This window comes from Sceloporus undulatus, chromosome 4 (assembly GCF_019175285.1).
Source record: "Sceloporus undulatus isolate JIND9_A2432 ecotype Alabama chromosome 4, SceUnd_v1.1, whole genome shotgun sequence".
NCBI classification, from domain to species: domain Eukaryota; kingdom Metazoa; phylum Chordata; class Lepidosauria; order Squamata; family Phrynosomatidae; genus Sceloporus; species Sceloporus undulatus.
Window position 1 is genome coordinate 39,855,327 of NC_056525.1, and position 15,807 is coordinate 39,871,133.

The 15,807-nt window shown below is 39.1% G+C and overlaps 1 protein-coding gene across 2 annotated transcripts in view; it reads right to left on the minus strand.

The window, feature by feature from the left end:
• The window catches only part of RALY (RALY heterogeneous nuclear ribonucleoprotein), a 330,954-nt gene that overhangs the window by 309,373 nt on the left and 5,774 nt on the right, over nt 1–15,807 (minus strand). The window lies entirely within an intron of this gene.

The window sequence follows — 15,807 nt, forward strand, 5'->3', positions numbered from 1 at the left end:
GCACCATGATGACAGCCCTTCCATGGAGTACCAATTGGGCACTCAGTTGCCTGTGTGTCATCATGGCATGGCCCATATGGACAGGTGTGCACCAAGATGGTGTATGGGTGGTGAAGATAGGGCTGGGCATGTCTATCTAGCCCTAGTTTCAGCCCTAGGGTGGCACAAAATGCCAGTCTATTTAGGGCCTTTGATTCCCTATAGTGACTGGCAAGAGATAAGCATCCTCTTCTTCATATTTATTTATTTAATTAATTCATATGCCGCCTTTCTCCCTGAAGTGGCCCAAGGCACCTCACAGATTTTTTTAAAAAAAACATTACAATAAAATTTAAACTAGTTAAAATAATCTAAACACAACATAAAATTACTTAAAAATATACAGAAGTTAAAAAGCATGACAAATATACATGCACAATAAAAAAAATCACAGTGGTATACTTATGCTCTATATACTTGCTTAAATAAAAACATCTTAACCTGCCATCAAAAGGCAAGCAGGGAAGGGGCCAGTCTAGCCTCCCACAGAAGGGAGATCCAGAGGGTGGGAGCAGTCATTGAGAAGGCTCTCTCTCATAGCACTCCCTTCTTTTAGAAGTTGCATCCTTCTTTGATTCCTTCTCTTCCTCCTCAATAGCGGAAAATAATTTTGGAGATTGAATTGGTAGATTTCTTTGGCTGGTCCATAAATCTTGGTTTGGCACCAGTACATCCAGTAAATTTAATGAGCAAATGCTTGGAAATTGCACACTTCCAAATGAAACTATGATTAGAAGGCAATCAATGTTATCACCAAAATTATTCAAAATCAGAACTCACCCTATGTTGCTATTTATTGCCAGAAAAATACTAGATTTTCCTATACTTCTGTGAGTTTCCAGTTCACATGGATTGCTGTTTTTAAACCCTATACCAACTGACCACAGGGAATGTAGTGTTGTCAGTGTTATTTATGAAGTTAATAAGTTTAATATTTACACTCAGCTGCACAAGCACTTATGTAACCCTTGCCTAAGGTTTCCCCCCCCAAAAAACAACTTGAATGTACTGCATCTCTAACAGACAATTTGTGAGGGCTGAAGTTAATTTGCGATTTGCTAAAAAAGATGGTTGGAAAACTGTCTGAAGTTAGGTCAAACTACAGCTGCTGACTAGGGTAAAGCATTTGACATCTCACCAGTGCTGAACCAGCAAACTGCTGTCTCTCTCTTCCCAAATACAATTCAATATGCTGATGTTTGCCTTTAAAGCTATATAGCAAGGATGGGGAACATGTTGCTCTCCAGATGTTCTTGGACTATTAGCTCTTGCCAGTGGTAAGAGGTGATGAGACGTCTAGTCCAGCAACATCAGGAGGGCCACACATTCCTCAGCATTTCCCTAAAGGAACTAGATATCTGATAGATCTGTTCATCTGATGCTAGATTCTTCAGCTGCTAAAATCATGAATGGAATCAATCTCCAGTTATTGCTGGCATATTAGGTGAAGCAGATGACAACCGGAAGAAAGACAATTAGGCTGAGGAATGTGGAATTCTCTCTTTCAAAACACTCCCCAGCCATTTGCATTGTTGCTTTGGCACTAGAAAATTACCTTTTATTTTTCTAGGTCATATAAATTAGAGATGGAAAAGAACCATAGACTCATAGAACCATAGACTCACAGATAGCCATCCAACCTCTGTTTAAAAATCTCCAAAGTAGGAGAAGCCACCAGACTCTGAAGCAGCATATCAATCTATCAAAGAGCTCTAAACAAACAGCTTCATTTATATACCGCTTCATACTGAACTAGCAGTGTCTAAGCGGTTTACAACTGTAAGCTAATTGCCCCCAACAATCTGGGTACGCACTTTAGCGACCTTGGAAGGATGTAAGCCTGAGTTGAGCTTGAGCCCTTTTGCTGGTCTTGAACTCGCAACCTTATGGTTTTTGAGTGAGTGGCTGCAGTATAGGCATTTAACCACTGCACCACCAGAGCTCCTCCTAGACCACTGAAGTAGATTCTTGGTTTGGACACCAATGGATTGCAACCAAAATATCACCGGTCGTTCCAGGTTTGACCACATAACACCAATCTTAAAAGATCTTCACTGGCTGCCTATTTGCTTCCGAGCGCAATACAAAGTGTTGGTAATTACTTATAAAGCCCTACATGGCTTGGGCCCGAGTTACTTGAAGGACCGCATCTCCCCATATAATCTGCCCCGCACTCTCAGAATAACCAGGAAGAACTTGCTTAAAGTCCTTACTTCGAGATATGTTACTACTTCTCAGAGGGACTTTTCAGTAACGGCCCCCAAGCATTGGTATAGTCTTCCTGAGGAGCTCCGTATCATTACCTCCCTTGAACTGTTTAAAAAGAGACTTAAAACCTTTCTCTTTAACCAAGCTTTCCCCCATGTACACTGAAGTTGTGTTCGATCCCCTTCTCCCTCTCACTTACATACACCTATGAATTGGATTTTAATTGTATATTGTAATTAATGTAATGTGGTTTTAATTTTATGTTGTTTTAATAGTTTTACTATGTACACCACTTTGATCACTGCGGAAAAGCAGTATAGAAATAATAATAATAATAATAATAATAATAATAATAATAATAATATATACTCATGAAAGTATTCACTGTGCACATAGTCCTGTAGATTGGACATAAATACTGCCCAAGTAAATATAATTTGAGACCCAGCATGGTGTAGTGATTTGAGTGTTAGACTAAGGACCTTACCGCACAGGGACTCCAGGCATGGGACAAGAATGGAACAAAAGGGGCCGGGAATGAGTGGGGGATGCATTTTACTGCACACAGAAGTCCCCATTCTGTTCCGTTCCCTTCCCTTCCATTCCCAATCTGTCCCACAGGATGCGATTGAGAACAGTTCTCAAAAATCGCCTCGTCTGGGACAGATTGGGAATGGAAGGGAACAGAACGGAACAAGTGAGGGACTTCTTGTGTGCAATAAAATGCATCCCCCACTCATTCTGTTCCCTTCCCAACCTCTTTTGGACCATTCTCATCTCGTGCCTGGAGCCTGTGTGGTAAGGTCCTTTGACTCTGGTGATCAGGGTTCAGTTCCCGAGTCAGCCATGGAAACCCACTTGGTGACCTTGGGTGAGTCACACACTCTCAGAACTAGAAAACACTTTAGGGTTGTCATAATTTAGAAATGACTTGAAAGCACAGAATAGCAGCAGCAACAATAACAATAAATATAACATGGCCAAGTAGGGCATATGCGAAATGTGGAGTTGTGTTGGCTCAGTAGATTTAAAGCAGAATGCCAAGAGAAGGGGACTGTGGATATACCATAGCATCAGGTGAGAAAATGTCAGAATCATGGAATGGGTGAGAGCTCCAGCATGGGACAGCACCAGGGAAGAAACCATTTACAAAATAAAAAGCCCCTTACAATTAATTGCTACATCCCAAGGCATGGGTTAGGGACAAAAGTGGAATTACCAGAATATCTGGCCTTGATGTGTATTCATTTCAAATTTAGGCCACCACTGCTATAAAAGCATGTGGGACTTCTGCTAACCTGAAAGGGTAACCTTAAGGATCTTATTAAACTCTGCAGTGTGATTAAAACCCAACACATATTTATTTAGTGTACACCCTAGGTTGATCATGCTTTCCTTCTACTTTGAAATGTTATTTTGCTGAGTCTCTGCCCATTTGTCATGCAGATGTGATTTCAAAGACAGAAAAAGAAATGGTTTTGTTTTGGGGTTTTCTGTAGTATGGTTTGGGGCAAATAGAAAAAAAATTTGCTCACAGGAACCCACATGCACATTCTCAGGCTTGGTTTAACCAGGGACGAAGCCAGAATTTTAGGAAAAGGGGGGGGGGTTTCCAGACTAAGTGCCACCATTATGTTGGGGCTTGGGTGCTGCAGTGCAGCAGCACACACCATTCATTTTCCTAACAGAAGGAGGGGTCCGGACCCCAAGAACCCCCCCCCCCTTGCCCCGTCCCCCGGTTTAATTGATTTGCTTTGCTTCTTGTTCTCACAGCCTCCTGATTTTTATACTTTTGTTAGATCACTTTGCAGGAATGTGGGGGCAGCTAGTGGCAGGTGGGAAGGAAACATCCCCTTCCTGTACTCAGGAAGCCTTGAAGGTCTTCTGGAGGAAGGCCTGAAGCAAACAGCAGGAGTAAAAGAGCACCATAATTTATATTTAACAATGAAAACAGTCATATCTGTGAGTACACAGAGGCTGTTCACTCAGGGAGAGAAAAGGTAATTTAAGGTACATTTTACAACATTTGCTGACAACAAAGAGTAAGGGCTATAAGAGATGATCAATATTTCAAAGTGATGTGGAAAGACACTGAAAATAAACAAGCAACTAGAACTAAGAAGAGTGGTAAAAGCTGACAGAGATGACTTTTTCCTCTTCCTAAGCAAATATTTCTGAGGCTTCATGGATTGTGCATATAATGCATAAGGGTAGAACTTAACCTAGGATAGTTGCTATCCATCTAGTTTGTATTGTGAGCCATTCTGAATTACAGAGTTGTAGGAATGGCAGTTGATAAATGAGAAAACTGTCACACATCTAATGGTAGAAAGTGAAGCTTAAGAGCCATACTGGATCTAATCAAAGGCCAATCCAGTCCATTCTCCTTTGCCTGCAGCAACCAGCCAGATATCCATGAGAAGTCCATAGCAGCACAGATACACTCTCCCAATTGTATTCTGTAGTAACTGGCATATAGAAGCATGTTGTCTGATTGTTGTTGTTTTGTGCCTTCAAGTTGTTTTTGACTTATGGTGACCCTATCACATGTTCTTCTTGACAATATTTGTTCAGAAGAGATTTGCCATTGCCTTACTCTGAGGCTGAGAGTGTGTGACTTAGCCAAGATCACCAGTGGGTTTCCATGGCTGAACTGGGATTTCAACCCTGGTTTCCAGAGTCATAGTCCAGTGCTCAAACCACTACACCACACTGGTTCTCTTATTGCCTTTGATATTTGCACTTTACTATGTAACCATCAAGACTAGCAGCTATTGATAATATTATCCTTCATGAACTTGCATAATTCCCTTTTAAAGTCATCCCCCTCCTCTTGTGATGACAAATTATACACTTCGACTATACTTCAGGAAAAGTACTTCCTATTGTCTGCTCTGCCTTCCACCATCCAGCTACATTGGATGACCCTGTATTCAATATTCAAATCCAATTAGGTAACTCCATTAATAAAAACAGAGGTTCCAGAAGAAGCAAGGGTGACTATGGCCCAAGACAGATGGGTCAAAAGCACCATACTGCCACCAATACTAAGGTTCCAGAGCACTCAGCATACGCACACTCCGGAACCCTAGGACAGGCAGGCGGCAGCCTAATGGCAACCTCCCTTCCACACAGGGGCCACCATCTTGACGTAAGTGATGTGCAGTGTATTGATGTTGCTGCCATCCCATGTTTTTGGCTGCTTTTAAAATTTCCAGTTTCTTTCTACCCTTCCCACATTCCCCCCCCCCCCCCCCGGTACTTCACTAACTTCAATTGCTGCAAACTGAGTTCAAAAGACAAAGTAGATTGCACTCAACTCAGCAAGATGGAGAAGAGGGTAGGGTGCAAATTATTTTCCTTCCAAGTGGACTCAGGTGAAATCAAACTGCTGCACTCTATCCTAGCTTGTCTGTTCTTCCTTGTTAATATTTTTTCCATTTTGACTACACTCCAATGTTGCTTAACTACCAAAACACATCCCATTTGTCATTTGTGGAAAGTTGGAAGGGACTTGCTCACCTTTTTCCTAATCTTTCTTTTAAAAAACCACAACAACGAAAATAAAAATGCAAGGACCAAGGAAAGCACTAGACACCAGGGCAAGCAGTTTCACTCTCAGAATAGATTTAGGAGTGAGAGCTTGATCCTAACTGGCTGAGTCACTGGGCCAGCTGAAGCTCTGCTAAATCCTAATTTAGGACTAAGCTGACTATGCACCCAAATTATTTTGCTGTTGTCATGAGTCCCAGGACTGGGGGAGGTTTGAATCTGTTGTGATTCAGCTCTTTCTTTGCCCCATCCCTTCACTGCCTCCATTTTGAGGCTCTTTTGCTAGCAGATCTTAGCCAGCAAAGTAGTTAAATGCATGTACTGCAGCCACTCATTCACAAACCGCAAGGTTGCGAGTTCAATACCAGCAAAAGGGCTCAAGCTTGACTCAGGCTTGCATCCTTCTGAGGCTGCTAAAATGAGTACCCAGATTGTCGGGGGCAATTAGCTTACACTTTGTAAACAGCTTAGGGAGTGCTTACGTGCACTGATAAGCAGTATAGAAATATATTTGCTATTGCTATTTGTCCAGTGGGTTGGTTGGTCAGCAGATATCTTAGTCTAGCCAGCAAAAGAGGGTTCAGGTTGCAGAAGAGACTTCAACCTATCCGTAGCCTACTACAGCTGCTGCATCTTTGAGCTAGAATTGCATTGTAAGGCTGCAATCTTGTACATACTTAATTGCACTGGAAAAGTAGGCTATTTGAAGAGTTTTTGTTGCAGATACTCTTATACATCATTATTGCAACAGGAGCAGTCTTATCAATACAGTTGCTATCAACACAATCGATTTCTTTCACTTTAGAGGAAAAAAAGATGCAGTGGGATGCGTCAGATTAATGCCTGTGACAAAAAACAGGTACTATGCAGAATTCTTCCTTTGAGACTCTTCACACATTCAGAGTCCCTGTGCTTCTGCTGATATATTCACTCCATCTAAAATAAACCCAAGGAGAGGAACTTGCTTGCGCTCCTAGATCAGTGGTCCTAAGATTTCAGGTCAAAATCTTGGGATCGAGAAACAAGCCCTTGTGATATTAGTGGAGGCAGGCCCTGGTGATGTCATTGAACATGATATATTATGCATCAACTACAGCTAGGCAGAACATGCCATTCAAGCAAAAACATCAAGTCTAAGGAATGAGGAAAATGAAAAAAGTGTTGAGGGCACTTGTCTTGAGGACCAAAGAAGAAAGTAATTTCCCTAAAATCTGAAACTCTTAATGTCTACATGGCCATAATCTTTCCCCTGAATGTTCTTGAACAGGATTGGGGCAAACAGGGTTTTCTTCAATTTGGTCCTTCTTGTAAAACACTACCATCACTTCTGCAAGCCCCAAGCTATATCCATTCTGCCAGTGTATCTTACAGAACAACTTTGACAGGCTCTGGTTTATAAGCGCACAGCGTGACCTGGTGATATTATTTACACCACATTAAAAAGACTGAGCACCCTCTTTTTTGGATGTGAGAAAACCTTTCTTCCTATTTAAGATTAAACAAAAAAAATCACTTTTGATGTTCATGCAGTGGCAGTGACTGTTTCTCGTATGCTTTTGAAGTTGTGCAGTAGAATATTAGATTCATGCAGAAATCCTTTCAATGGAATTTTACAATTCAACTTATTCCTTTCTGGCTCTTTGCTCTGCCTTGATACAGAGAGTATTGGCTGGGAGATGTACAATACACTACACAGCCTGATGAAAAATGTCCTCTGATCATTTTGAAAAAGAAAACTTAAGAGATTCTATTCCTTTTGCAATGTGGGCCTTGAACCTGATCAGGGGCCTTTTCTTACAGCACAATTATAGTACTATGATTCCATTTTAACTACTATGGTTCCATCCTGTAGAATAGAAAGTGCAATTTAGAAATCCCAGCCAGAACGTTCCAGTGCTTCCCCATACATGCTCCAAGTTTCCATAGGATACAAAGTATGGCAGTTAAAGGGGAAATCATAGCATTATTAATTGTCTAGTGTTAAAGGGTATCACCTTGTCAGTGGTGTTTATGTATAAAAATCTTTGTGTTCCTAAGCATAACTCTTAACTATTGTTGGATTTCATTAATTACAGTATGATCAATTACAGTATGTTACAGAAGAACACGTGTACCCATGGTTAAGGACTGATTACAAAGCAGGATGTAATACAATGGTTCAAAGCAGACTTAAACAATTTATTCTGTTTAAATCCTACTACGCTTATGTTTGAAGTGTAAGGTGACACATTAGTCATGCTATTAGCTTTCTATATACTTCCTTTAGGACAGGGTTCAGGTTGACATGTGGGAGATTTCAGTAAGATTAAGTAAAAAAAAGGTGAGAGGAGAAACTTGTTAACACTACTACAGTGTGGCTAAGTATTACATTTACAACAAGCTTCATCTGTGATGCTTCACAGCACAGAGTACATAATGCATCACGTGTACACATACTACAGTGTACATGTGCATACGCACAAGAACAAAGTTTCCTAGCTTAAAACAGTGAAAGGTAGCTACTAAATCCCTGAATTAAATTGTCCATAGTTGACACCCAAGCTATCATGCCTTTATTCAAAAGATGATGAAGGATCTCTTTTTCCTCCTCCAAACAGGGATATCAAATTTGCAAAGCTGGATACAGAACTCCTCAAGCAAAATTATGTGACCAAATGGAATATAGAATACTGATACTTTATTACAGGGAGCTAAGATAGGAAAAATAAATGCATAGATTTTGTAGGGTTTGGAAAAACATATTTGAATGATTTCAAACTACTCTTTAATGTCTTGTAGTTCATAATGGGATATGGGTGACAATAGGTTCTCCTCAAAATTATCTCCCTTCAGTGGTATGAGCAAAGAAGCAAGGAACCATTTTCGTAGTTGAGTATAAACAAAAAGCAAGAGACCCTGACCCATCCATCATTTTCTATTGCCACTGGAAAGTGAAGCGCTGATTACTAAAGTACAATGAAGAAAACAACAACCACAATAAAACATCCCTCTACATACAACTCATTTCTAAGGAATGTCTACAGCTTGCTACAAGAAAAGTCAAATGTTGTAACCAAAACTCTGCAAAATGCACTAACATTTCATAAGGTCATTTCCTTTCAAGGTACATTCTGATTATGATTTACTTGTTTAAATGTGTATTTTCTAAAGGTAGGGACAGTTGTGGTCAACACATAACACACAGATGTATAGTAATCATTTAGAGTAGGAATATAAAAATGTCTGCAGATTTTCTTGCTCTTGATAAGGAAGGATATGTTGACACATACATTACAAAAGGAGTTGTAAATTTTCATATGTCACAGTTTGAGACTTCTTTGCAAATCTTCTATTGGCATACACATGGACATTGGCTTTTGTATAAAATACAATATTTTGGGGAGAAAATACAATGGCTGCATCATCAGATATTAACTATGACCACAGAGCTCCATTGTTGCATCTTCAGCTGATAATACCACCCCATCAAAAAAAAAGGGAATTGTAACTATAAGCACTGTTCTGTCATTTGAGTAATTGTACTCCTGGAGGAGAATGGTGATGGACACACAGCCTAGACAAAGTCTAGACAATTATTCTTGAAAAAAAAGTACTAAACAGATATTCACATGGACTAGAAGAACCAGAAGATGACTATTATATCTGACAACCATTTATGTCCTGTTTAAACAAATGGGCCATCACACTGAAGCATTCCATCACCAATGGCTATGTTTTAGACAGAGAGAGAGAGAGAGATTTTAAATTACAATTGACCAAATGAATACTGAGATGATTTTATTAGATTAACTACTCATTTTCAGTTACTATTGTTATAACTTGTTTATGTGTTTGCAGTACAATATTCATAATTTTTTTTAGAAAAAAATGTGACAAGCAAGCTTGATAATGCAGGATTCCCCATCATGTGGACTTTTGTATTCACTTTAAGGAGAAAGAGGTTACCTTTCCCCTTTCAATCTTCCCAGAAAACATATGGTTGCTGCACATGTTACTATCTCTCTTCACAAATACAATTGCTGAAATGTCTGAAGAGGGCTGTACCATTCAAGATAACAAAGAATAGCCACCACCTGCTCCTAGACACTTCTGTGTATAAACAGGCAGATCTGAATACCTGCCTCAAGGCAGATAGTTGCCTGCCTGTCTGCCTGAAATGTCAGACATGCTGCCAAAGTCAAAGATGGAACAAGCTTGTTTTCTCCAGCTTCAGAGAGTAGGACCTGATCCAAAATTTAAAAAAAGGGAAAAAATGGTTCAGTTAACATTAGAAAGTGGAATGGACTATCTTTGGAAGGTGGTAACCTCCCCTTTATTGGAGGTTCTTAAAAAAGAGATTGGATGGTCATTATTCTGTAATACTTTACTTTCCCTCGATTTTTCCCCTTGGAAGAAAGGTTAGACTAGATGACCCTTGGAATACCTCCAACTTTGCAAATCTATAGTTCTGTATTTTATCAAGGCAATAGTCTATTTTGCTCACTATAGGCGGGTTACAGACCGCCGCTTTGCGGCAGTTTGCCGCTGCCGCCGCCGCTTGCTCCGCAAGGGAGCCGTAGCAGCCACACCGCGCCGCTCCCGTGCGGAGCAAAAAAGGAGCTCCAAAATGAAGCTTCTTCTTGCAGCCCCTCTATGACGTTGCGAGGCACCGCTGGCACATTCGCAACGTCATAGGCGCCGCGACACGTCTGGACGCTATGCGTCTGATACGTAAACATGGCGGCCCCCATGTGGAAGGGGCACTGCCATGTTGTACGTATGGAATACGTACTAGGGTTAGGGGGGTGCGGAAGCACCACCCCTTCCTAACCCTAATACGTATTCCATACGTATTTTTTGGCGGTCTGTAACCTGCCATAGTCACTCTTACTGATGGTGCAGCTCCCCAAGCCCATAAATGTGCTATTCATAATCTCAAGGCCGAGATAATTCCTACCCTTGTTCCTTTGCAGATCTTTGCTGAAGATACCAGGCCAGTATCAAAAAAGGTATATTCAAAGTGTAAATTCTGTATTTCATACTCCTCATTGCATGGTAATACAAACAAGTATTTCCCCCTGATTCAAATAAGCATGTACAGTTTACAGCACAACTTCCATGCAGGGTCACTTGAAATCGGTCTCTATTAGAAATAGGTTTCTGGGACTTACTCCCAAACAATATTCAGAGGAATCTCTTCAAATTCACACAAACCCCCACACAAACCCCCCAAATAGTTCATCTTGAGATAAAAGCAGCCATAGCTTTGAACCTGTAATTTGTGAATTAAGAGGAAGCTATACATTCCAGAAGACAGGATAACCACTCTAAGGATATATCTGCTATACAGTTATTACGTAACAGAAAAGAACAGAAAGTTCTAAAACTGCAAGACATTGCAGCTGCCTTGAGATTCAGTGTAGCCCACCATTATTCCTGAATGTTAGCCATTGTTCTTTGCAATATAATGGAGAAAGAGTCGTTTCCTTGTTTGTGTAATTAGTGCATTTTTTAATTTGACAAGAAGACTTTTTGCAATGGATCTAACAGGTCTGGAAGCTAATTTCAATGGCAATAGCAATTACAGGTGCTCATTAGATCCCTATCAAGAAGGGTACTCTTAACAAGGAACTAAATAAGTGTGCTGATACAATCAATAATGAAACTATGTGCTCTTTGCAGTCTCTGTGGCTCAGTGTTAAAATGAATGGAAACTTTGACACTCTTTATCTTTCTGACCTGGCAAAATTTTTGTAGTTAACATCCTAACATTTGGCAGGGAGTGAAGGGAAGATACAAAATGATAATATGTGAAACATCAGGTTTATCTTATGTACATTTCTCAAAAATAAATACCACTTTGCTCAGTATAAATTAGTTTCAGTTGAATGTACATGATTCACTAGAAAAGACAATAATGCTTGGTAAGGTAGAAAGCAGTAGGTAAAGGAAAGCCAAATTCCAAATAAACTTAGGGCCTGTACAGACAGGACAAAATAAAGCTGCTTTGGGTCACTTTGGAGGTATGCTGTTGAAATGACACACACATCTTAAGAGGCCAGAAGCTGTGCCAAAGTTGCACTCCAGTCCTTATGACTGGAGCGTGGCTTTGGTGCGGCTTCTGACCTCTTAGGACGAGTGCATCATTTAAACAGCATGCCTCCAAAGTGACCGAAGCAGCTTTATTTTGGCCTGTCTGTATGGACCCACAGTCAAAGAAGAATGGTTCTGAGTCTGGAAGACCTGAGCTTGGCTGTTGATGACAGGGTGACCTGGAAGTCTCTCATTTACATTGTTGCTATAAGATGAGGTTCATTTGATAGCATTTAACAACAACAAAAATGTGCATAAAACTGCAATCTTAGATCTCGCACTGATTTGTCTGTAGTCTATATTTTACAGGAAAAAATACCCTTCAAAATATTTAATTTTTGGTTTATCATGATTTAAAGAATATCTGAGGAGATGATGACTATATTTTGTGAGCTCTTTAGAGATAAAAAGGGATATTGCCATCAAATATATACTTTATTTTAAATGTAATGCTTATCAGTGTGTTACTCATTGAGGGATTTGCAGTTTTTCTCATTGGGATATCCTCTTAAGAAAGTGGCCAATCACTCAGAGGTCTTATTTTTCATAATTCAGGACTTTTTGTGCAAATAAAATAAAATAAAATAATTTGCATATAGTTTTCTGCACACAAAAATTGTGCAAAAATCCCAGTATTTCTACAAAATGGGCAAAATGTTTTGTGTTAGAAAATAATGTTTCATGTAACAGAAAACACACTTTTGGCAAAAATTCCCAAAGGGCAAATAATAAAAATAAAGAATCCAATAAAAAAAACCACTCATAATCTCATCCAGGAAAGGGGGAAATGACATTATTTATTCAGGCAAGAACAAAATAATTGAAGATTTGCATCCCTGTATACACTGTATTTTCTATTTTAATGAGTTATGTAGTAAAATATATTAAAAAAATGTTTTTCTGTTGGTTAGGGATGTCAATGGTAAACCCTCTCTGAAGAAACCTGCCAAGAAAACACCATGATGTGGTCTTAGGGTTGCCATAAATCAGAAATGAAGGCTCACAACAACAGAGATGCTAAACTGGCTGTGGTCTACACCATACAACTTTTCCTTATCACATGTCCCCAGAAAATCCCAGTTTCCACCTAGAATAAGCAGGAAAAACTGTGCAAAATGGAAGAAACACCTGATTGGCTGTATTGCTTCATATGGTAGCAGTGGGGAGACACACTTTTTAGCTTTCTTCTCAAGACTGTGACCAATTCATTGTTCCCTTGTGTCAGTGAAGATCAGAAACATGTAACACTTTGCTTAGGTGATATCACCAGCAGAATCAACACTGATCACACTACTTTTCTAGCAGAGTCACACATAGATTACACAATCCCATATCCCACCCCCATCCCATTTAAACTGTCTGAGAAAAATTGCAATGGATCAATTATTTATTGCATGTTGTAGATTTTCTTTCTCTCTCTCTTTTTTAAACAAAACAGTTTGTTAAAATGACTTCTAATAATGAAAAGAAAGAACAGAGTTGATATGTTTTCAAGAAGAAAATAGAATCTAGCATAAACTCTTTTGCTATCCTATATCAATCTATATCTGGTTGACCATGAAAAAGTCACTCTCAGTCTCAGAAGAAGGCAAAGGCTGAACAAATCTTGCCAAGAATACCCCATGATAGGCAGTCAGAAATGACTTGAAGGGCCATAATAACAATAACAGCAACTATCAATCCAGATAGAGATTGAGACTTGACCATTTACTGGGCTACCAATTCCAATTATGTAACATTAATGGCCTTTTTAAGTGGATTATCTATAGGTTTATATCAAAATATCTGACTGCCTTTGCTACTATCCCCAGTCAATAAGCCATAAGGTAAAACTCCCAGATAGAGTAGTTACATATATGTTTTATGCACTGGGATTTTTATTTATTTATTTATTTACCTGAACATTTCACAGTACAATTGTGTTCATGTTTACTCAGTTCCATCAAATTCAATGCAGCTCAATGCCAAATACATTGGTAAGGATTGCAACTTTAACCTATACAGGTTTTAAGGATCTTCACTGTTGTTTTTGGCAATGCTATTGCTTTTTAGTGTATAGATTTTAAGCTTCACTTTGTCTGGAATTTCAAATAGATTTAAATAAGAGATGTAAATAGCTTAATTACTATATATACAGTATTTATATATAAAATTATCTGACAGCAAAAGTAATTTACTGAATCTCACCTGCACACATAGACTTCATCTGCACTGCAGAAATACTCTGGTTTGACACTGATTTAACTGCCATGGCTCAAGGCTATGGAATTCTGGAAACTGTAGTTTGTAGTGGCACCAGAGCTTGTGGATGAAGAACTGAAGATGCAGCCATAACATTTTGCTGAGTATCATATGATATGCCCAGATATTCTGAAAATGTGCCTTTACCTGTGGCCATATGAGGGCTGGACCAAGGTGCCTGAGCCTGGACAGAAGATAGCACCTTCTCTGCTTTACGTGAGTCAAAGCATATAAAATCCAAGGCCAGCTAAGTTATTTTGTACCTGAGAGTGAAAATCCCAAGAATACCACTATCTTTTATGAACAGTAAAATTACTTTAATAAAAATTTTAAAATGAAGAAACCAAATTGCATGCCTTTATAAGACCCAATATGTCCAGAGCTGTTACCCAGCTTTGTCTAATCACAAGGTCAGCCAACAGCAGGAATAAATTCTTATTTGGCTAGTTCAATGGGTATTTCTTTCCAAGAGTTAGAACGGTCAACATACAATAAAGTCACCTTATACAGCAGAACCTCAGTTATTAAATGCCAGTCCTAATAGGAGTTTTGCATCTCTTTTGAAAGGTGCTAGGCATAGATACTTTTGCGGATACTAAAGTAGTTGCAATGTCTTTAGTTAGAATGTACACTCAAGTTCTTCACATCATGACTGCGACATCAAGTGACAGATCACTACGATGAAACAGACAGCATCTACTGTTGACTCTCAAACACTACTTTTCATTCAAGGTTGTTGAAGCACTCACATGTGAGTTATGAATTGATGGGAAACTTCATGGTGAGATATCACATGAAGACTCTACATGTATGAATCAGGTCTTCTTCAATCTTAAATAGAATTAGACTACAGGTTTCCAAGACTGAGAAAGAAAGCAATTTCAGGAAAGGCTTGCAGCAATCAGATAATTTCCTAGTTAATTGTTCAGTAGACTGCAAATAAACACCAGGAATAGGCAGTTTTACAACTGGGAAAATAGAAAGCATCGATTTTTTTTTTAAATCACTCCAAAATTATTTTCTGTTCCTTTGCTTATGTGAATTACTCTTGCCCAGGAAACACTTTATTGGTAAAACTAATTCCAATTCCTTCTTGAAGTCTCTAGACTGCAAAGGCATTCTTACTTCCTAAACTTCTGCCCTACAATCACCCTAGTCTGCTGTTTTGTAAAAGTGGACAGAAGTAAGTTTCCTCAAGAGATTCAGCTCAAACATGAGCTTCCAATTAAAACACACACTTCAGACTTGGGGCTTTCGATATTCCACTTTACATTAACTTTTAAGTGTATTAAATGGGTGGAGAAAAGAAAAGACATAGAGCAAAGTACCCCAGCCAAACAGCAATGTATTCTTATGCAACAGAAAGATCAACTTAATCACAGATGACAACTTCTGAAAACCTTTGCTTTGAATTCTTCCCTAGCATTTTTCTAGGCCAGCCTGAAAACAAAAGCTATGTCTTCTTAAAATGCAATAGCCCCAGGCATCTTTGCAAAAATAATAATAATTTTTTGGACATATCTCAGGTTTGTGGGGAAAATACTTTGCAGTATCTCTCTAAAAGCTTCTCTCTACAGTTCTACCAGATTCAGATTATCCAGATCAGCATGAATTCTACAGATTAACCTCTTCCAATAAATATAGGTATGAAAAGTGTACGTTTAGGATTACATTTTAACTACCTCATTACAGCTT